This window comes from Erythrolamprus reginae, chromosome 5, assembly GCF_031021105.1.
Source record: "Erythrolamprus reginae isolate rEryReg1 chromosome 5, rEryReg1.hap1, whole genome shotgun sequence".
Taxonomy (NCBI): Eukaryota; Metazoa; Chordata; class Lepidosauria; order Squamata; family Dipsadidae; genus Erythrolamprus; species Erythrolamprus reginae.
The window spans coordinates 55,033,321-55,056,580 of record NC_091954.1 but is presented as its reverse complement, the minus strand read 5'-3'; the positions used below and the strand labels follow the sequence as shown (position 1 = coordinate 55,056,580).

The 23,260-nt window shown below is 39.3% G+C and overlaps 1 protein-coding gene across 2 annotated transcripts in view; it reads right to left on the bottom strand.

Moving 5' to 3' along the window:
* The window catches only part of GFRA1 (GDNF family receptor alpha 1), a 341,102-nt gene that overhangs the window by 124,626 nt on the left and 193,216 nt on the right, over positions 1-23,260 (bottom strand). The gene's annotated exons all lie outside the window — the stretch shown is intronic.

The window sequence follows — 23,260 nt, the reverse complement described above, 5'->3', positions numbered from 1 at the left end:
AACAAGGTCCAGGAGGGAAGTGTTTTTAAAAGGAAAGTGGACACAAGAACAAGGGGACACAATCTGAAGTTAGTTGGGGGAAAGATCAAAAGCAACATGAGAAAATATTATTTTACTGAAAGAGTAGTAGATCCTTGGAACAAACTTCCAGCAGACGTTGTAGATAAATCCACAGTAACTGAATTTAAACATGCCTGGGATAAACATATATCCATCCTAAGATAAAATACAGAAAATAGTATAAGGGCAGACTAGATGGACCAGGAGGTCTTTTTCTGCCGTCAGACTTCTATGTTTCTATGTTTCTATGTTTCCATTGTGATGAGACACCTCTCAATTCAGTTTTCAGCCAATATGGTGCATTGAAAAGGATGAAGAGATGGTTGCACATCCCCACTAAGGAAGTTTATTGTGCTTACCTGTCCAGAAGTGTCATGACTAAGAATAAGAAAGAGCATTCTGCCACCACCTGGACATTTGAATGGATCTTATTGATTTTTGGTTTACCGGATTTGACTGAGCTACCATTCAGTTTATTCTATATTTGCTTGCAAAGTGATTGCTAATTCAGGTAACACTTCTGTTCTAGCTGCAGCACCTTCTTTCCAGTACTGTCTTGACTGTGTTTAGGTTCATATATTAGTCTGAATAATTCTATAGTGAAAATGTTTCTACACATGTTTTACTAGATCTAAATTTTACTGGGTCTCTTTCTCCTTCTGGTTTTGTGCTCTCTATGGGTCAGAACATTCTTCAGTATATATCCTTTTCCATTTCTCACGTTCTCACAAGGCTGTCATTACAGAGAGAGTATTCCCAAGAAACTTAGAAAAACTGCTAAACAAATGGTAAGAGGATACCTGATCCAGAGTTAGGTAACTGTCTCATATGTTACTACATTGATGGTCTGCTAATCCAGAGGGACTTTAGAATGCTAAGATGTCTTCCTGTTGTGTAACTCTATACTAGAATTACAAATACATTATGTATTAGAAGAATTTTCTGTGTAATCAATCCATCTAACTGAGAGCAACCCTGTGCATGCAAACTACAAAGTTGCAAAATTAGGAGCTGAATGGGTTGTCTTGGATGATTTCAGCATAATGTCCCAAAATGAATTTATCTGAATTGCCTTAGAATACAGAATAGTTACATGTTAGGCGTGTATTATAAATTTTGTGCATGTATCCAATATTCAATACTATAGATGAAGCTTTTAAGCTCCCTGAAAATAAACTACATTCCAGTGCGATTTCAGAGTCTAATATACAGTATATAAAGGATGCCTTTCCTCTGTAGTCAATGTTTTTATGTAGATATGTATGTATGCATTAATTAAGCACAATAAATGTCCACCATGATTTAAATGGTATAAAAATGTAGTCCAGGGATCGGCAACTCATGGCTCTGGAATTGCATGCAGTTCTTTGGCCCCTCTGCCGTAGCTCCCTGCCCCTTAATGGATTGGCCCTTCCCCTCACACCTCTATTTTTTTTTTGGATTTCAGACTGAAGCAGCAGAAAGTGAAGGCTGCCGTATGCGCAAATGTGGCATGAAGGCAGATACAGGGCCGCTTCGCTTCTGCACTCTCCTTCCTCTTCCTCCTCTTGTAAATGTCTGGCCAGCTGTGCGGGACACCCTCAAGCGAGCACCAAAACTCAGGAAAGGTGTGCACAGGTTGGGCAGCAGTTTGAAGGGTCTCCCTGCCTGTACACATGCTCCCAGCACAGTCAAGCCAGCCAGGGTGTCACGAGAGTGGGGGAGGAGGAGGATGGTGGCAGTGGATAGCCTAGAGAAAAGGAGGGCCAGAGTGGACCTGATAGCAGTCTACAGGTATACGAGGAGTTGCCACAGAGAGGAGGGTATCACTTTATTCTCCAGGGCACTGGAGGGCCGGACGAGGAACAACGGCTGGAAGCTGATCAAGGAGAGATTCAACCTGGAAATAAGGAAGAACTTCCTGACGGTCAGAACCATCAACCAGTGGAACAACCTACCAGCGGACGTTGTGACTCCAATACTCTGGACATTTTAAAGAGGAAATTGGACTGCCATTTGGCTAGGATGCTATAGAGTTCCTGCTTAGGCAGGGTGTTGGACTTGATGACCCGCATGGTCCCTTCCAACTCTAACAATCAATCAATCAATCAATCAATCAATCAATATGCAGCAGAGAAGCACCCCTCTACCTGCCTTTGCTGCCCATAAGACAGCCTTCGTTTCCTGCCACTTCAGGCTGGAGTTTGCGCCCTCTGAACTCAGCCAAAGAACTTCTGGGGGTGGGGGATGACACAGCAAGACAATGGCAGGAGCATTAGTGCAGAAGACAAGCTATGTTCCTGTTAAGTGCAGTGCCTTGAGCGCCTTTCCCAACAAGGAGATTGCCTCAGCCTGGCTTAACAGACATTGGGAGACCAGGAAGAGAATTAGGAGGGGAGCTGGATTCCCAGTCCCCTTTCCTGCCTCCTCTCTAGGCACAAAAACTCTCTGTGTTTAACCCCTTCACTAAAGCACTGTGGTGCTCCTTTGAGGAGGGTCTCCCTGCATGTGCCCATGCTCCTTGGTCAGCCACCAGGAGTCCTGTGAGAAGGAGGGAGTAGGAGAATGGTTACCCAAAGGGAGGGGACACACACACACACACACACACACACACACACACAGAGGGGCGGGAGAGAGAGACATAGACAGACACATACAGAATGATACACAGAGAGTGGGTGAGAGAGGGGAAGAAAGGGAGAAACAGATGAAGAGAGACAACGGGGGAGAGGGGGAGACAGGGAGAAACATAGATAATGGTTTTGTGACTAGGTAGGCATGGCTGTGGGGGGTCATGTGACTGGGTGGGAGTGAGTGACATCGAGTTGACCATGGCCACCCAGGTTTTGTGGCTCCTGATGTGGGCTTTTTTTTCTGTGGGAAACAGATCCAAGTGACTCTATGAGTATTTAAAGTTGACGACTCCTGGTCTAGTCCCTGCCTTATGGAACTCATAATGTCATTATGATACAAGGGAAACAAAAACAATGTAGAGACTGGTTAGATAAATATATAGGGAAGAATTTATTTTTTTCTCTCAAACGAACGTCATATGCATCTCATATTTTATAAATAAAGTTACCATGACCTCTGGCTTATTCACATCTATTCATTTTGATCATTGATTGATGGCACATTATCCTTACAGGCAATCAGTGACAAGTACATTTAAGTATAATAGAGTGGGAACGGAAACTTCTGTCTATAATCGCTTTACCTATAAACTCTGTCCTTTTTTAATGCCAGTATAGCAAGGGCAGCACAATTAGGACAGGGGATAAAGTGAATAGACAGCAAAGGCAAGGAATGTATAATTAAACAGAGGGAGCTTGATTGGAAAAATATTAAATTCTACAGATTGGGAAAAATTCTGGTGAATTTGCCATGTAATATAACTAGTGTTTGTAGAACATTTGGAAACCTACATTCTTCTTGGCACCTCAAAACATATCAAATGGGCAACAACAGACTTATGCTCTGCTATAAAAAGAGATGTATACTGAGGTGATATAAAATATATGTCATTATAGAACTAAACCATATTATACAGGAAGTTCTTGAATTACAACCACAAATGAGACCAAAATTTATGTTCTTCACTGAAACATTTGATAGGAGAGTTTTGCTTCATTTTACAACTTTTCTTGCCACATTTGTTAAGTGAATCTCTCAGTTGTTAAATTAGCAACACTGTTGTTAATGCAGTTGGTATTGGTAGTTCTATATTGGTAGTTCTGTGTTAGCAAAAACTTCAGAAGAGGATTTAGGGGTAGTTATTTTTGACAGTCTCAAAATGGGTGAGCAGTGTGGTCGGGTGGTAGGAAAAGCAAGTATTTATTTATTTATTTTATTTATTACTTAGATTTGTATGCTGCCCCTCTCCGAAGACTCCGAAGTAGGATGCTTGGCTGCATAGCTAGAGGTATAACAAGCAGGAAGAGGGAGATTGTGATCCCGCTGTATGGAGCACTGGTGAGACCACATTTGGAATACTGTGTTCAGTTCTGGAGACCTCACCTAAAAAAAGATATTCATAAAATTGAACGGGTCCAAAGACGGGCTACAAAAATGGTGGAAGGTGTTAAGCATAAAACTTATCAGGAAAGACTTAATGAACTCAATCTGCATAGTCTGGAGGACAGAAAGGAAAGGGGGGACAGGATTGAAACATTTAAACATGTTAAATGGTTAAATAAGGTTCAGGAGGGAAGTGTTTTTAATAGGAAAGTGAACACAAGAACAAGGGGCACAATCTGAGGTTAGTTGGGGGAAAGATCAGAAGCAACATGAGAAAATATTATTTTACTGAAAGAGTAGTAGATGCTTGGAACAAACTTCTAGCAGACGTGGTTGGTAAATCCACAGTAACTGAATTTAAACATGCCTGGGATAAACATATCCATCCTAAGATAAAATACAGGAAATAGTATAAGGGCAGACTAGATGGACCATGAGGTCATTTTCTGCCGTTAATCTATGTTTTTATATTTCTATGTTAAGTGAATCTAGATTTCCCATTGGCTTTGCTTGTCAGTAGATCACAAAATGTGATCACATGACTTCGGGATACTGCAACTGTCATAAGCATTAATCAGTTGTCAAGCATCTGAAGGTAAATAATATAGGAGATGCTGCAATGGTCCTAAGGGTGAACAACGGTGATATGTCACTTTTTTTCAGTGCCATTGTAACTTTGAACGGTCACTAAGTGAACTGTTGTAAATCCAGGATTCCCTGTAGTTTTACTATTATACTAGTTGATGATAACCCGGCATTGCCTGGGTATTTATTTATTCCAATCCAGTATTAGACCACAGGGAACAGCCTTTGAGATTATTAAGTGCATTAGCGGGCACCTCCCCTGACCACTTGCCCTCTTTGATTAAAACTGAGGGCTTACGGTGGTTTATTTTTTTGTTTGTTTGTTTGTTTGGGGTTTTTAAAGAACCAATCCCACTTACCAGAGGGAGCCCCTTGTGGAGTACTGTGAAGCTACTACCATGGCAACTCCGTTGTGCTGTACAGTAGAAGCCATTGTAAGGCACAAGAGGCTATATTTTAACAGAACTTGAATCCAAAATGCACACTATCACTGTCAAAAGTACTGTGGTTTCACACTAGATATAATTCATTCCTTTTAATATGAGTAGCACAGGCGTTTCAGAGTTATGCTGGAAAACACACACACACACACACACCTAGCGGTGCTAGGGGTTTCTTACCTCCACAGTATTTTTTCCCAGATAGTAAGTAATCTGTGTACCAGGTTTGGTATAAATTGCTCAAGGCACTCCAGAATTATGCTGGAACACACACACACACACATTTAAGGGTGCTAAGAGTATCTTACTACCCCAGTATTTTTTTCCAGATACTAAGACATCTGCGGATCAAGTTAGGTTGAAATTGCTGGAGGCGTTCCAGGGTTGTTGTTGTTGTTGTTGTTGTTGTTGTTATTATTAATTAGATTTGTATGCCGCCCCTCTCCGTAGACACACCCACGCCCACACTCCTAAGGGTGCTAGGGGTTTCTTACTCCCACAGTATTTGTCTCCAGATGGTAAGTCATATGTGTACCACGTTTGGTTGAAATTGCTTGAGGCGTTGCAGAGTTATACTGGAACAAACATACATACAGCCTTTTTTATATAGATAGATGTTATTTTATTGTCACTGGCTTAAATAAACCAAAAGGAATAAATATAAAAGAATGATTTTGACTGCTTAATATGTCAGGCTAATAGAGTTAGAGAAATGCAGGGATGGGCAGCAGGTAGGACGGGGTGGAATGCAGTTCCACCGGCGGAAATGAAGCTGCATGCACAGCTCCAGCTGACTGGTGGCAGTCACTTCCTGGATTACCAGTCTCAGCTCGGCTCTTTTTCCCCCCTCCTGCTGCTGCTGTACGCACCTCGCTTTTTTCCTCTTTCCTCCTTCCTGGCCTCAGACAAGCTTTCCCCTCTCCTGCCCGGCTCACCTGCAGCCTCACACGGCCACCTCTTGAGGCCAGGAAGGAGGAAAGAGGAAAAAAGCGAGGAACATGCAGCAGAAGCAAGGAAAAAAAGGAGAGTCGAGCCGCTCCGCGCCAAAGCAGTCTAGGCTGCGGTCTTTTTCCCCTTGCAAAGCCCTGACTGCCCGCAGCTGAGATGAAAAGCCATCGTGCAGCAATAATAACGTTGTGACTCTCCCTCGGCTTTCTGTTATTTTAAAATCCCCCCCTCCTGTCCTCCTACTCCTCGGAAAGCGGCAGGGAGACATGCAATGGCAGGAGATGGGGGGGTCATTTTCCTCCCCCATCTTTTCTCAACAGCTGATCGGCACCTGTTCACTTAGCTACCCAGCTTGAGGCGGGGGTCGACCCAGGAAGTAGAGCGAGGGAAACGTGAAACATATTGTCACCCCAGCGAGCGACACTGCTGAGGTTGTAAGTTGAGGACTTAACAGTTCACTTGAACGATGATCATTCAAGCCACTCCCACCTTCTCACATGGCCGGCAAGCCACTCCTACCCAATCACATGACCATCAAGCCACACCCACAGAATAAGCCACACCCACAGTGTGGCAGTAAAAATTTTGGCTGCCCATTACTGGAAAAATGTATAAAGAAACATATAAGGATAAGGAAAATCTAGGAAACATTTTGGTCTGAGGACCATATTTTAATATGGTCAAGAAAAAAATGGATATTAGAGAAAAGACGAAGGAAAATAAAAAGTGAAAAAAGAATGACTACAAGAAGAGAAAATACAAGTATTGTATGAAAAGTATTAGTAGACAGGTTTTATTTCCCAATGAAAAGAATAGTAGTTGAAGCTGAAAGGAAAGGAAATATGCTTTATAGAATGCCATAGAACCGGGTAGAGTTACAATATGGTAGGTATGGAAAAAAGATGTTTGGTGAAGTGAAAGAAGTTGTGTATGAAAAAAATATATAATCTTTTTGATCAGTATTGTGAAAAGAATATAGAAAAAAACATAACTGCAAAGTACAGTGTCAAAAAAAGAAAGTGATGAATAAAAGGAAAAGAAAACCAACCCTGGTGAAAGGAAAAAATGTTTCAGGTATAGAAAAAGAAGATTAAACAAGTAGCCTGCAGCAGACTGAATGGAATAGTATATACAGTAAGTATGAAATTATTTTGGATGAAATTGACGGCAAGGCAATACTGGGAGGAGTATTTTAAACATTTGAATGTGAGTGACAACACAAACACACACACACACACAGAGTAGTGTACACCTGAGACAAATGTTATACAGGTTAACATCCAAGAAAAAAATATGATAAGAGGTAAATCACAAATGTCATGACATTATTAGCACTGATGCTGGTACAATCTGAACAAATATTAAAATATGAATGTGGTTTGCCTATGAGTGGCTGTGTGGTAGAAAGCTAATTCCAATATTGTTCCCCAATGGAAATGATATCAAACGTATCAACAATTAGAGAGATTAGTTTGTTAAGTGTGTCTGATAAGGTATTTGATAACCTTTTGATTGAAAGAGTACGAGAAGTGATAATAGCCAAAACTGGGAAGAGCAATTGGTCTTTAGGCTGGCAAGAGGATTTTGTCCTTCAGCGGGTCACTGAAGAACATATGAAGCCACTCAGAGTAACCTTGAACAGTGTGCAGCAAATAAATTTAAAAACAAATAATGAAAGTTGGAAATGCACTATTTGAGGACAAGCAGGTGATAGTGAACACAGATTTGCATTCACATAGAATTGAAGGTTGATTATTGAATGTGATGAGAGCAGTATATGAAATAAAGTGCACGAGTCTTAAAGGAAAGCTTAATAAATGTTTCTGCTTTATACAGAGTATAAGGACAAAGGAATCTTTCATTGGTTGTTTAATATAGTTATAGATAAATATATGAGAAATGCCTGTGGTTATGCTAAATACATATGGCTGTGGATTTAAATGTAGATGTTTGTGGGTATGAAGGTGCTATGTCAGCCTGAGAATTTAAGTGATGTGCAGCAAGAGTTGGATACCTAGAATATATCCTGTAGACTAATAGCATGAAAAATTGATATATCAAGGACCAAGATTTGAAAAAGAAGTGGAATTCTACATAAATGAGTCTATAAATGCTACATACGTGAGTCTATGAGAAAGCCGGGGTGGCACAGCAGGTAGAGTGCTGTACTGCAAGCCATTGAAGCTGACTGTAGGTCTGTAGGTTAGCAGTTCAAATGTCATCACCGGCTCAAGGTTGACTCAGCCTTCCATCCTTCCGAGGTGGGTAAAATGAGGCCCCGGATTGTGGGGCAATAGGCTGGCTCTATTAAAAAGTGCTATTGCTAACATGTTGTAAGCCGCCATGAGTCTAAGGAGAAGGGCGGCATAAAAAATGAATGAATGAATGAATGAATGAATGAATGAATGAATTAATTAATTAATTAATTAATTTCTGAACATTTTAAGAATGTTCAGTACAGAGGGAATAGTGGTGGGAAAATGTTAAAATGTACATGTAGTCTTCGATTTACCATCACCATTGAGCAAAATTTTTGTTGCTAAATGAGACATTTGTTAAGTGAGTCTTGTTCCATTTTATGATCTTTCTTGCTGTAGTTGTTAAGTGAATCAGTGCAGCTGTTAAGTTAGTAACACCATTGTTGAATGAATCCGGCTTTCCCATTAACTTTGCTAGTTAGAAGGTTGCAAAAGTTGATCACGTGATCCCAGGATATTGCAACAGCAGCTGATTACATGACCGTGGTATACTGCGATTGTGTAAATAAGAGTCATTTGTCAAGTATCTGAATTTTTATCAGGTTACTATAACAATCATTAGTGTGAAAAATGGTCATGTCACTTTTTCAGTGCTGCCGTAACTTTGAACGGTCACTAAATGACTACCTGTATCATATGGATAGGACCCTCTGTATAATATGGGCAGGAAAGTACTATGTATTATGTTATCGGATGTAAGGAATGAAAGTTGGAAAAGGTGGAAAGAAAGTTGGAAGAATCAAAAATCGCTCATCTTATCCTAGGGAAGTGATTGTTGGCGATATGAAGAGAAATGGATTGCATCAAGAATCTGCATATGTAGAAAAAATATGATCAGGAAGGGACGATTGCTGAATGAATGAGAACAAAAAGAGACTGACTACTACAGTCAGAAGAGCAACAAAATGAACTGATTTAAATACAGTAATACCTCGTCTTACGAACTTAATTGGTTCAGGAAGTAGGTTCGTAAGGCGAAAAGTTCGTAAGACGAAACATTGTTTCCCATAGGAAACAATGTAAAAGCGATTAATGGGTGCAAAGGGAAAAAATGTGTTTCCAGTGTTTCGGCCTCCAGGAAGAACGTCTTTGTGATGTCAAAGCTCCGCCCATGGAATTCCCTATTGGGATTCCCCACCTCCTTTCCAGCCTCCAGATTGGCCGAAAATGCTGCCGCCAATTAGAAAAATGGCGCTCCACCGGGTTGCGGCGCCCGGCTGTAACCTTCTGAAACAGCCGGGAGCTTCTTGGAGGCCTCCGGAATCCAAACCCAGACTTCTGAGTTCGGCATTCAGGAGAATGCTGAGAAGCCCCCCGGCTGTTTCAGAAGGTGATAGCTGGGCGGTGGCGCTTCTTGGCGGCCTCCCGAATGTCGAGAAGCCCCCCCGGCTGTTTTAAAAGGTGACAGCTGGGCGGTGGCGCCCAGCGGAGCACCATTTTGCGATCTGCGGTGGGTTCGTAAGCTGAAAAAAGTTCGTAAGAAGAGGCAAAAAATTTCCGAACCCTGGGTCGTATCACGAGGGGTTCGTATCACGAGGTACCACTGTATTTAAAAAGAGTGGAAGTTGCGGTAGAACTTCCACTCTTTTAGTGGAAGTTGCGGTAGAACTTCCACTCTTTTTCTCATGAGAAAAGACCCCAAAACAATAAGAATTGATTGAAGGATGAAATACGAGGGATGAATCAGTGCATGGGCAGGAGGCTTGTGTGAAGAGCTTGGAAGGGAAAAAGTGTTAGAGAAATAATAGTGCTGGAGTTGGTGTAAATTAGTCATTTTCTTTCCTATCCCTTTCCTCCTGGCTTAATTTATTTACTTACTATTTTTTATTCCTTTTGTGCAGTTTATATAACCCCGCTTGTTCCAAAAACACCATTATGCAAACAGTGTTGTATGTTGACTGTGCACTGACAAGATCCCAACCCACTAGAGAAATGTTGTGTCAAGCCAGGTGTACTACCGTCAAAGAATCTGTTGCTGGATTGCTTTTAGCTGATTTTAATGCCCACAAAGTTCCAAAATTGCATACATACACAAGAGAGACAAAATGTAACAGCTCCGTGCCAATTTATAGGGTATCACTCAGTATTCCTTTTTATTACTATAGAAGTCAATCTGCAACTTGTTTCCTTCCCCACCCCCCTTGAACTTGATTAATTACCATCTTAACATAACTACTGCTCCCTTTTTTATAAATGGCCTCTTTCTATAATGCTGCTCTTGCAAAAAATAAAACAGGAAAAAGCTTCCAGCTCTTTTTAATTTTTTTTTAGTACTGCAGCCCTGCCTAACCTTGCTATTTTTCAAATTTATGGTCTTTTCCAATAGAGCTTGTGTGAATATTATAGCAAATCAGATAAAGTAAAGAAGGGGGTGGCTCTCTAAATGAGACTTCTAAGTCTGGGGGATTTCCCCTCCCCCTTCTTCTTCTCTCTTGGTAAATATTGCATTTAAGTGAATATGTTAGCATTTGACAACTCAATTAGTAGATCAGGTATACTATTTCAGAGAAATTGCATTGCTTGCTGATTAATTTCTTCTTCCTCAATGTAGCCCACCCTGTGTACAGTACCATATTAAAGCATTCGTGTAAAAAGAATCCTCCCCTTGAGCAACATTTTGAGAGTATAATAACCAAGTAGCAAATACCATAAGCTTTTCTCAAAGCTGCCATTCATTTCAATGGGACATTTGCTGAAGACAGAATAGTGTGAGCACAGGGCTAAATTGTTGGTAATGGCTTTTAAAAAAATGCATACTAGTCACATAAAACAGGATTTATGCTAGTTCTTTCTTTTGTAGTATGGTCTTTAGAAAGTGCAAACCTAGTGCAAGCAGAATCATGGCATGCGATAAATGCAACATGAACAGAGATGCAAAATCACTAAGCCCAAGATATTTCCTTATCATTTCTTTCCCTTTCCCTCTCCCTCTTGCTGCCCCTCTCCCTCTCCCTCCCTCCCTCCCTCTCTCAAACACATATAAAATCCATCTATCCATCTATCCATCCATCCATCCATCTCTTGAGTCATTTCTGGTGAGATGGGCAGTATATAAATTTGATATAGTTTGATAGATTGATAAATAGACAGACAAATAATATTGTACTGACTACTGATTGGTTCAAGACAGATAAGACTTCAAACATGATGGATGGACTATTATCATATTATTGTTATTATTACTCTGTAGAGACAGAATACATAGTCTCTACAAGGCATAAATTTGTGACAAAATATTCTTGTTGCTGGAGCTTTACCGATTACTACTAAAGCTTATTTTAAAAAGAATCAAAACACGAATTTGTCTCATGCTGCAGAAATGACTGAGACTACGAACTGTCAACTCATATTAAGTTTTCTTTCTTTCTTATTAAGTTCAACATTGTTCCCAGTGCAATGCTGTGATATAGCCTCTACTGTCTTGATTTCTTGGGTTAACTTTTTAGAAGCTAATTTGATAATATTCCTCTCAGCTTTTATAGCATGCAAACCTCAGCGCCTCTTTTGAAAAGTAGGTTGTATATTTATTGAAACACAACCATCACCCATGAAAGAAGACTGCAATATGGAATGCCTAGATCTGACCATTCTTCCCAAGAACTTGTGCATTGGTTTTTTGACCTACATACAGTATCCTGTAGGGGAAGAAGTTAAGCAAAAAGAGACTGACCCAAAAACAGAGAAATGAAAAGGGAGGACATGATCGAAACATTTTAATATGTTAAAGGTTCAGGAGGAAAGTGTTTTTAATAGGAAAGTGAACACAAGAACAAGGGGGCACAATCTGAGGTTAGTTGGGAGAAAGATCAGAAGCAACATGAGAAAATACTATTTTATTAAAAGAGTAGTAGATGCTTGGAACAAAGTTCCAGCAGTTGTGGTAAATCCACAGTAACTGAATTTAAACATGCCTGGGATAAACTTATATCATCCTAAGATAAAATACAGGAAATAGTATAAGGGCAGACTAGGTGGACCATGAGGTCTTTTTCTGCCATCAATCTTCTATGTTTCTATGTTTCTAGATGGTGTGTAGAAATATCACAACTCAATTGTTCTAGTCCTACTTTACAACAACAGAGAAGAACAAGAAGAAAACCAAGGATTTGAGTCTTTTTCCTTGTTTAATAGGGTTTGATGGTTTAAGACTGCGAAGCAAAACAATAATGTCACCCCCAGGTTGAGTAAAGTTCTGGCAATGTGTGGGAAAGGGTACTTTGCAAACAAAAAACAAAAATAACCCCCCCCCCCAACCAACCTCTGAAGGTCCAGGAAACCAGCCACAAAGGAATCCAAGTAATTGGTATAGCCATTTGGATAGAACAATTTCTGGCATCACAAAAGATGGTAATGGGTAGAAAGTCCCAGATAATTTTTTGTGGCTTTTCTAGACAATTTTACTTAAGCAATAGGTTTTTAGCCCCTTGTGTAACATTTCATGTACAGTACTTCAGAAATTAAACTACAGGATAAATTGTATCTTTTTTTAAAAAAAATGCTTATTTTCAAAGAACATTAAATTGTGAGAATATTTCTAATGAACAAAGTCAAAGAGATGCAGATTCTATTCATAAAAAGGAAATCGTGGTTCATTTTGTTATTTTTGTTTACAACAAAACCAGGTTACTTTTAATTTAAAACTATACTGATTTGCTATAAACACATTAAAATCATCTTTTTGAACTTTCAGTCCCAGATCTGTATAACCTGGCAATTGTTATCCAGTAGACCACCAGACCAGAAAGCTATGCAAAACGGGTTTTGTAGGCTATTTAGCTCCTGGATTTTTCTAATACATTTTGGCTTAGAGCCAACAAAGCAGAAGGGTACGGGATGCCACATTCTTGCACAATCTAGCAGATGGTGCAGAATGCTGGAAGTGATCTGTAGATCAATGACTCAGTCATCAGTAGCATCTGTGCCATGATTTGTAGGGATTATTACAGTATATTTTTCCCATACTAAACTAGGAAAATTTAGTCTTCATTCTTGTGTATCTTGGGGAAGTCAATTGTTTTTTAAACACAATAAACATGAATTAATGATTCTAAATACGCAGGATGTTACACTATTGAACATAAAATACTGGAAAATAATCAATGGCTTGCAAGTCATCTGATCACTGTAAGGTGATTAATATTGCTGTATCAGCAATTGCAATCATTAACTTGTTAATTAACCTCTTCGACCTTCTGAACTTTCAACTTTTGTTAGAATTAATGATTCAATTTTTTTTAAGCAAAGTTTGTATTTAATTAGATTTTCTAAAAAAAAAACAGATGAAAAGTATTTTTCCAGTTTGTTAAAATATCCCTTGAGTCTTACAAATTAGAAAGCATTGTACGTGTTTTTAGAACAAACGGTATTATAAATCAGATCTAGGACACATATTCTGAATGGTGGCTTTGTTCCCACCTCATTTTTATTTTGGCAGCTTACTGTTCGTTAATAGCTCTGGCTACCAGGAAGCTGTCTTTTCAAAATTTCTCTCTCACCCTAATTATAATTACAATGTATAAATCACACAATGATCAATTATACAAATTTTAGGTTCATGCATTATTTAACCTACCATTTGAATCCACCCAACAGGAGCCCAGGAAATTCCAGTCTCTTTCTCTTTGTATGCAAATAACCACTTTGTGAAAATAGAAGTACCAAGTATAAAAATGCAACATACCAAATGTCTCCTGAATTATGAAAACACTTAAGGGAAGTGACATCATCAAAACTGAATATTGCTCTCTACCCTATTCCTGCCCTATTTAGTATGTATAGGGTTGTAATTCTGCCAATATAATTGGTTTATTCAGTAAAATTCTGCAGTAGTGATAATAAACTAATCTCAGAAGAAGAGTCTAAGCAACATATTCAGTTCTGTTATATATTTGCTATAAATGTCTCATATTTCAAGTATTAAGAAATTCACACATTTTAAAATATAATGAACACAGAATTGTAAAATATTCATTCACAATACATACAGTAAAATGTATAAAATGCCCACAAAAGAGAGTGTTTCAAAAACTAATCAGAACTCAGCAGAAATTCAAGACAACCATCAATATTAGTGTAATGTACTGGGGCTGGAAAACTAAAAAATATTAAATAACTTTTATACAAATCAGCCTTCCTGAACTTTAAATTCCACAATCCTTAGTTTGGATTATGGACCATTATTTAGATTTATTGGATTTATATGACGCCCCTCTCCGCAGACTCGGGGCGGCTCACAGCAATGGTAAAAAAAAACCCAATACATAGTAACAAATCTAATATTTAGCAATCTAAATTACAGTTTTAGGTTAAAAAATCCAAAAGAAACCCCAATATATAAAAAAAACAAGCACACAATCGAATCATACACAGAAACTACATGGGCAAGGGGGAGATGTTTCAATTCCCCCATGCCTGACAGCAGAGGTGGGTTTTAAGGAGTTTCGAAAGGCAAGGATGGTGGGGGCAATCCTAATCTCTGGGGGGAGCTGGTTCCAGAGGGTCGGAGCCACCACAGAGAAGGCTCTTCCCCTGGGTCCCACCAGATGACATTGTTTAGTCGATGGGACCTGGAGAAGGCCCACTCTGTGGAAAATAACTGGTCGCTGGGATTCGTGCGGCAGAAGGCGGTCCCGGAGATATTCTGGTCCGATGCCATTTATTTATTTATTTATTTATTAGATTTGTATGCCGCCCCTCTCCGCAGACTCAGGGCGGCTAACAGCAGTAAAAAAGACAAATATAACAAATCTAATATAAAAAGTAATTTTAAAAACCCCAATTTAAGAGACCAATCATACAAACAGACATACCATGCATAAATTTTATAAGCCTAGGGGGAAGGGAATATCTCAATTCCCCCTTGCCTCATGACAGAGGTGGGTCATTAGTCTGATCAGATTAATATGTGAGAAATTGAGATCCATATTTCAATCTACATACATATATATGTTTTTTTTCTGTCAAATCACCCTGGTATACCCAAATATGGGAGGAAGCATACTTCTTCCTTTTTGCTTCTTCCCTGGTATAAGCTGATACAGGAAAAGAGCCTGGCTTAGAAGTTAAAGCTACTGCCTTATACGCAGGCCACTCAGGTTAAAATCCCAGTAAGAGTATGGCTAGCTGATGAGAACTAAATAGCTTGAAATAGATCTATACTAGTCTCTCTTCATTTTCATTATCATCAAAAAAGTGTTATTTACACCCACACACAAACTTATTTATTTATTTATTTGTTTGTTTGTTTGTTTGTTTTCTGTTGAATCACCCTGGTATATCCAAATAAGGGAGGGAGCTTATATAACTCTTCCCTGGTACAATGCTGAGACAAGAGGAGAGCCTGTGACATAGTTCCCTCTAAGCTGAGCAGTGAGCAATCACTCACTTAAAAATCATCATCAACTCAGAGTTTTCCAAACCTGCCCAGAAGCCGAGAGGGAAAGAGTGAGAGGGAAGGAGAGAGAGAGGAAGAGAGGAAGAGAGAGAAACAGATAGAAAAAAGAGAGGAAGGAAAAGAGAAAGAAAAAGAATGGGAGTAAGGAAGAGAGAAAGAAAATCAAAATCTAGTTTGAAACTAGCTCAGCTATTTAAGTGGCATTTTGATATTGATAGAGTTGCCCTATTATGAGCTCACTGTTATAGACACACAGTACAGTATTTTATTTTGAAATTCTCTGAGACAAAACAGGGTGGGTTTTTTGTTTGTTTATTTATTTATTTATTTAGAAGGGACTGCCGCTCAGACACTATACTTTTCCGCCCCCCCCCCCCAAAAAAAAATTAGAGGGAACACTGGCCTGTGACCTAGAGGTTAAAAGCTACTGCCTTATAGGCAGACTGTCCAGGTTCAATCCTGGCACGGGTATGGCTAGCTGATGAGAGCTAAATAGTTTGAAATAGATCTATACTAGACTCTCTTAATTTTCATTATCAGCAAAAAAATATGTTACACACACACACTCTCTCTCACACACACACCTTGTTTGGGATAAGAAATGAAAAAGAAAGAGGTAAAGAAAAAGTACCTTTTAGAAACATAGAAACATAGAAGACTGACGACAGAAAAAGACCTCATGATCCATCTAGTCTGCCCTTATACTATTTTTTGTATTTTATCTTAGGATGGATCTATGTTTATCCCAAGCATGTTTAAATTCAGTTACTGTGGATTTACCAACCACGTCTGCTGGAAGTTTGTTCCAAGGATCTACTACTCTTTCAGTCAAATAATATTTTCTCATTTTGCTTTTGATCTTTCCCCCAACTAACTTCAGATTGTGTCAACTTGTTCTTGTGTTCACTTTCCTATTAAAAACACTTCTCTCCTGAACCTTATTTAACCCTTTAACATATTTAAATGTTTCGATCATGTCCCGCCTTTTCCTTCTGTCCTCCAGACTATACAGATTGAGTTAATTAAGTCTTTCCTGATACGTTTTATGCTTAAGACCTTCCATCATTCTTGTAGCCCGTTCAATTTTGTCAATATCTTTTTGTAGGTGAGGTCTCCAGAACTGAACACAGTATTCCAAATGTGGTCTCACCAGCGCTCTAAATAGCGGGATCATAATCTCCCTCTTCCTGCTTGTTATACCTCTAGCTATGCAGCCAAGCATCCTACTTGCTTTTCCTACCGCCTGACCACACTGCTCACCCATTTTGAGACTGTCAGAAATCACTACCCCTAAATCCTTCTCTTCTGACGTTTTTGCTAACACAGAACTACCAATACAATACTCAGATTGAGAATTCCTTTTCCCCAAGTGCATTATTTTACATTTGGAAACATTAAACTGCAGTTTCCATTGCTTTGACCATTTATCTAGTAAAGCAAAATCATTTACCATATTATAGACACCTCCAGGAATATCAACCCTATTGCACACTTTAGAGTCATCGGCAAATAGGCAAACCTTCCCTACCAAACCTTCCCCTATGTCACTCACAAACATATTAAAAAGAATAGGACCCAGAACAGACCCTTGTGGCACACTGCTTATAACCTGTCTCTGCTCAGAATACTCGCCATTAACAATAACTCTCTGATGTCGACGCTTCAGCCAGCTGCAAAGCCATTGAACTATCCAGGGATTAAATCCAATCTTCACTAATTTATCTATCAGCTCTTTATGTGGAACCATATCAAAGGCTTTGCTGAAGTCCAGATAGGCAATATCCACGGCACCACCTTCATCCAATACCTTTGTGACGTAGTCAAAGAAATCAATGAGATTAGTCTGACATGATTTGCCTTCAGTAAAGCCATGCTGATTTGGGTCCAATAAGTTATTGTTTTTTAGGTGCTGATTTATCCTCTTTTTGAGTAGAGTCTCCATCATTTTAACTATAACTGATGTCAAGCTAACTGGCCTGTAGTTACCAGCTTCTTCTCTACTTCCCTTCTTGTGGATAGGGACAACACTGGCCATTCTCCAATCCTCAGGAACATCTTCTTTTAACAGGGATTGGTTAAACAAATTTGTCAGGGGGATAGCAATCACATGTCTGAGTTCTTTAAGAACTGTGGGGTGGATGCCATCTGGACCCATTGCCTTATTTATCTTTAATCGTTCAAGTTCTTCTAAGACATCGGCTTCTAAGATCACTGGAGCTGAATCTGTACAGCTGGAAGCAATGCTATATCCATCTATAGTATTATATTGTAAGATGTCTTTTGAGAAAACTGAACAGAAGTAGCTATTAAAATGGTCAGCGATCTCCTTATTTCCATCAATGCATGTATTATTCCCAGTACTAAGCTTCGTGATGCTGCAGTTTTTATTCTTCCTATCACTAATATATCTGAAGAAGGTTTTACCCTTTTATAGATACATATAGCTAGGGAAAATAACTTTTATTTAAAATCTTGCTATAAGGCAGGGAAATGAACTTGTGGTTGCTTAACTATCTGGCTTAACTATTTGGCTGTCCAAATAGCCTAACAAAAACAAGCTGTGTGGGTTACTGAAATTGTAATTCAGCAAGGCCACAAGTTGTATCTAAGAGTGATGTTACACTCAACATAAAGCAGCTATCTATATTTTGTCCTACATTGTTTATAAGTTTATAACACTGTAAGAATCATGTCTACTTACTTAGAAGAAATTCTAGATCAGTGTAGCTAAATTAAAACTGGCATTTGTGACACACACATAGGAATACAACATAACTAAGATTGATTGTTCATGTAAAGTGCTGGATTAATTACTTCAAAAGCATCACAAAAAGAAACTGAGAAAGAGAACAATCAGTAGAATTTGAATATTTGTTGAAATATCCCCAATGACAATTGTATTCATCCCTCTTCTGAAATGGAATATTGTTTCCTCCTGCAATGACACAGGGATATATAGCATTGAGTGCTAAGCTATGTCCATGATTCTTAAATGATGATATTGGTCAATCACAGTGATGGCAAACCTTTTTTCCCTCAGGTGCTGAAAGCGTGTACGCACACACTATCGTGCCTGCACGAGTGCTCACATATAATTCAATGCCTAGGGAGGGTGAAAATTGCCGCCCCTGCTCCCCTAAAGGCCCCCTGGAAGCGGGAAACAGTCCATTTCCCAACTTCTGGTAGGGCCTGTTTTTCACCTTCCCCAGGCTCCAGAGGCTTCCCTGGAGCCTGAGGAGGGCAAAAACGTCCTCCCCAATCCCCCCAGATGCCCTCCGGAAGCTGAAAATGCTGTCCCAGACCCTTTGGGTGATCCAAAAATCAACTGGCCAGTGCACACATGCATGCTGGAGCTGAGCTAGGGCAACAGCTCACGTGCCAGCAGATATGGCTTCATGTGCCACCTGTGGCACCTGTGCCATAGGTTTGCCATCACATGTTTGAAGAGGACTTTGACATCTAACAGGTTGTGGGCTGTTCACGATGTGTCTGAAGGTGGCTGGTAAGGCTTGTACAGGCACAAAATGTTCTGCCACATGTTGGGCAAGACATGTGTGGGCACCATTGTTACAGCATTTGCAGTTTTGGCTTTGTGCAGTGCTCGCTTTTCTTCTGCTACTATTGATCTTCTGTCCTCAGATGTCTGGCAGCCTTGGTGGATCAGCATGCACCATGTTGATCGATCTTGTACCAGGGTATCCCAGGAGGTAGTGTCCATATCAAGCGACTTGAAGGAGGCTTTAAACGTCTCTTTGTATCACTTCCTTTAGACAGCTCACCATAGAGGAGCTGTTTGGGGACGCGATGGTCTGGCATTCAGCAGTGTGACCTGCCCAGCATGTCTAGGCTTTCATCAGCAGGGTGGCAATTGATGGCAGGCCTGCTCTGGAGAGGACTTTTGTGTCTGGCACCTTATCCTGCTACTGGATCCTCAGAATTCTATGGAGGCAGGTCATGTGGAAATGGTTCAATTGCCTAGCATGTCTTCTGTATACAGTCCAAATCTCACTAGCATACAACAGGGTGGTTAGCACTACTGCTTGGCAGATTTTGAGCTTTGTAGCAAGGCTTATTCCACGACAGTTTAACGTGTGGAACCATTGAACTGTTGGTCAATAATCTGCCAAATGTAGAGCTTGCCTTGGTGATTCTGCAATTGACCTCAATGTCAATTGTCACTACATGGGAGAGGGTGCTGTCAATCACAACTTGAATGTGCTATTAACTGCTCTTTATTTGTAAAGTTTTGTATTAATTATGTCTTAATAACAAATCAAGAATAGAAAAGGCAGAAGACAGAAAGTAAAATATTGGCAGACATGTCTATATCTTAGTGATTGCATATCAAGACATATTAAGGAACAAAATAGAAGTCTACTGTAATTAAAATCAGATAATGAACTTTCCCTGTTTTCTATTTGATTTGCTAATTTTCCATTTATTGGTTGAAAACAATGAATGTAATAAGGAAATCAAACTATTCAAATCCGATTACAAATTGAACTTTGCTGTATAGCCTTAGGTAAACCACCTTCCCTCAGCCTTAAACTTTCTACCTTTATAGAAAACCAATCTATCATCTCCCCTTTTCTAAGAGCTTTCTAAGGGACGTGCATAAGCACATCATTGTGCCTCCTGTTCCTGTTCTACTGTTCTATTGTCTTTTTCATCATTATTTCCTACTTATGCTATGTTTATACAAACTACTATCCTATACAGTGGTACCTCTACCTACAAACGCCTCTACTTACAAACTTTTCTAGATAAGAACCGGGTGTTCAAGATTTTTTTGCCTCTTCCCAAGAACAATTTTCCACTTACAAACCCGAGCGTTCGAAACTGTAACCGGAAAAGGCGGGGAGAAGCCTCTGTGGAGCCTCTCTAGGAATCTCCTGGGAGGAAACAGGGCCAGAAAAGGTGGGGAGAAGCCTCCGTGGGACTTGTCTAGGAATCTCCTGGGAGGAAACAGGGCCCCCACCTTCCCTGTGATTTCCCCAAATGCATGCATTATTTGCTTTTACATTGATTCCTATGGGAAAAATTGCTTCTTCTTACAAACTTTTCTACTTAAGAACCTGGTCATAGAACGAATTAAGTTCGTAAGTAGAGGTACCACTGTACTTGTTTGACAAATAAATAAATGAATAAAATAAATTACAATGAAAAAGAATACATAAAGCTTTTTAAACTCTTCAACTCTTCATTACAGAGACAGCTCTATAAATGCAGTGGGGTATCCTTCCATTTCCTGAGAAAACAGGTCACATACTATCCCTTAACTATCTACTGATATTTGCATGGCTTACAACTTCTACATCTGTTTTCCCATGTTTAGTAAGTATTTTACCAAGCTACATTTTCACTTGCTTGTTCTAATATTTCAGTTATTTAATACTGCATATGTACAGCAATAGTTAACTCATTTTTTTCTTGTCAGACACTACCATGGGCTTTGAGATATTTATTTTTTTATCTACATTCCTTCTTGAATCATATAGGCCAAACCTCCTTGTCCCTGTGCAAGGAAGCCCCCCCCCCAAAAAAAGCTTACATATCTCGTCATTACTATGATCCACCACAAGGTCATTAAGTAAATGCAGTGTTCTCCACTGAGGAAGCCAGCTAGGAAGGTTGGAAGCTGGCTGTAAAGGTTGAAAACAGCAATCATAAGCAACCATCATAAATCCATGCTGGTTGCCAAATACACAGATTTTGATCCTGTGACCATGGGGATGACTAAGTGGAAAGGCCAGTTGTAAATCACTATTTCTGGTGCCACTGTAACACTAAACAATTGCCAAATGAATGGTTGCAAGTTGAGAACTACTTGCATTATATACATATATATACACAGTATATACAGTATATTGTAGTTCAAATCCCAGTGAGAGGGTTTGGCTAGCTAATGAGGCTAGAACAAAGCCGAGATAGATCTATCATAGTCTCCCTTAATTTTAAATTCAGAAAAAAAACATGTGACACATACATAATATACTGTAGTTTGTCGGCTATGAACAAATACTGCCTTGGAAATGGCCCTGGGTTGGACCGAGAGGCAAAAAGGAAACTGTGATGCTCCAGGTTCATCCGAAAGAAAAAACATATAATCCTTCCCTGGTACAAAGCTGAAGGGATAAGATACTGTAGCCTAGAGGCAAAGGCTTCAAGTTCAAATCCCAGTGAGAGGGTATGGCTAGCTGATGAGGCCAGAACATTTAAAATCACAAATGATAAAGACCAAATAACAAGATAATAACAAAGAATTCTATGCCGTTGACACTGATCACCAAGTTTGGAACAGGGGTGTCAAACTCAAGGCCCACGGAGCCATCCTGTAAAATGTAAGGAGCCCACCCAAATTGCTTTGGCCTAGTCTAATCAATGTGAAGAGGAAACACTGGGCCGAAGAGGCTTCAGCCTGCTCTACCCAATAGCCCTGATGCAGCCCTCAATTAAATTGAGTTTAACACCCATGGTTTAGAACAACTTTTCCCAATGTGAATTCCTCCAGAGCTTTAGATGATAAATTCCAATGGGAATTTAAAACTTAAATACAGTAGTTTGGTGGGACCAGTCTGGGGGACTGGAAGCTTCTCTTTCATCACAATTATTTTAGGTGGTAAAGAAGCAAAATTAGCAAGAAATATGACAGCTTTTAGAAAGGGATAATTTTTTTTAAAGCTGTTAAAAGAGTAAAGTAAGTGCAGCAAAACCAAAAAGGACTTCAGAAGATTTACAAGACATGCTTCTAATAAATTATCACTATATATTATTATCATTTTTAATTATTTCAAAATTTTGCCTAGCAATCTACTTGCTGGTGGTGTGAGCAACCAAACACATTTCCATAATGTGTGTCATTTGACTCATCATTATGATGAAGACCCAGAATGGTGAGAAGAAACACCAAGCCTTGATACCATGTCCCACAGGCCGCAGAAATGCATGAAAAGCCCTTCAAAAATCAAACTGTGGACATACTTTGTGTGTGAACCAATTATCAGTAGCAAACCATGTCATTTACAAATCCTCATTTAGAAAATGCGGTCAGGTTCATGTCCTTTACAAAAGGGGGCATGCATTTCTCTTCCTATTTGTTCATTATTTTAAGAGCTTTTTGATAAACACCATTAATACTGTGAAAAAATGGCAATCACAGCCTGGCTGCTTGCTGGATATGAGGAAAGAAGAAAGAAGCACTGTATCTTTCTTTAAGTCTCACCAAACTTTCTCCCCTTTTAATTCATGACAATACGGTTAATAATATAAAAGATGCACGTTCCCTTATTAATAGAGAGTTTTTGGCTGTGAAAAAGTATTGTTAAGATTTTTTCCCCAAATGAATCTTGTTTTTATTTCCATGCTATGCTGTTGGAAAATCTGCTGTCTCTGCATTACTTTGCCTAAAATGGCAACAGTTGCCAGAGTTTCCAAGATATAACTTGCATTCATATTTGCAGCTGGAAACTAGAAAATGCAAACCATTTTCTGTGCGCAAACCTCCACAGAGGAATCTTATTATTTTACAAAAAAAATATTGCTCAAGCAATATTTATTTATTTATTTTATTTTTATTTCCC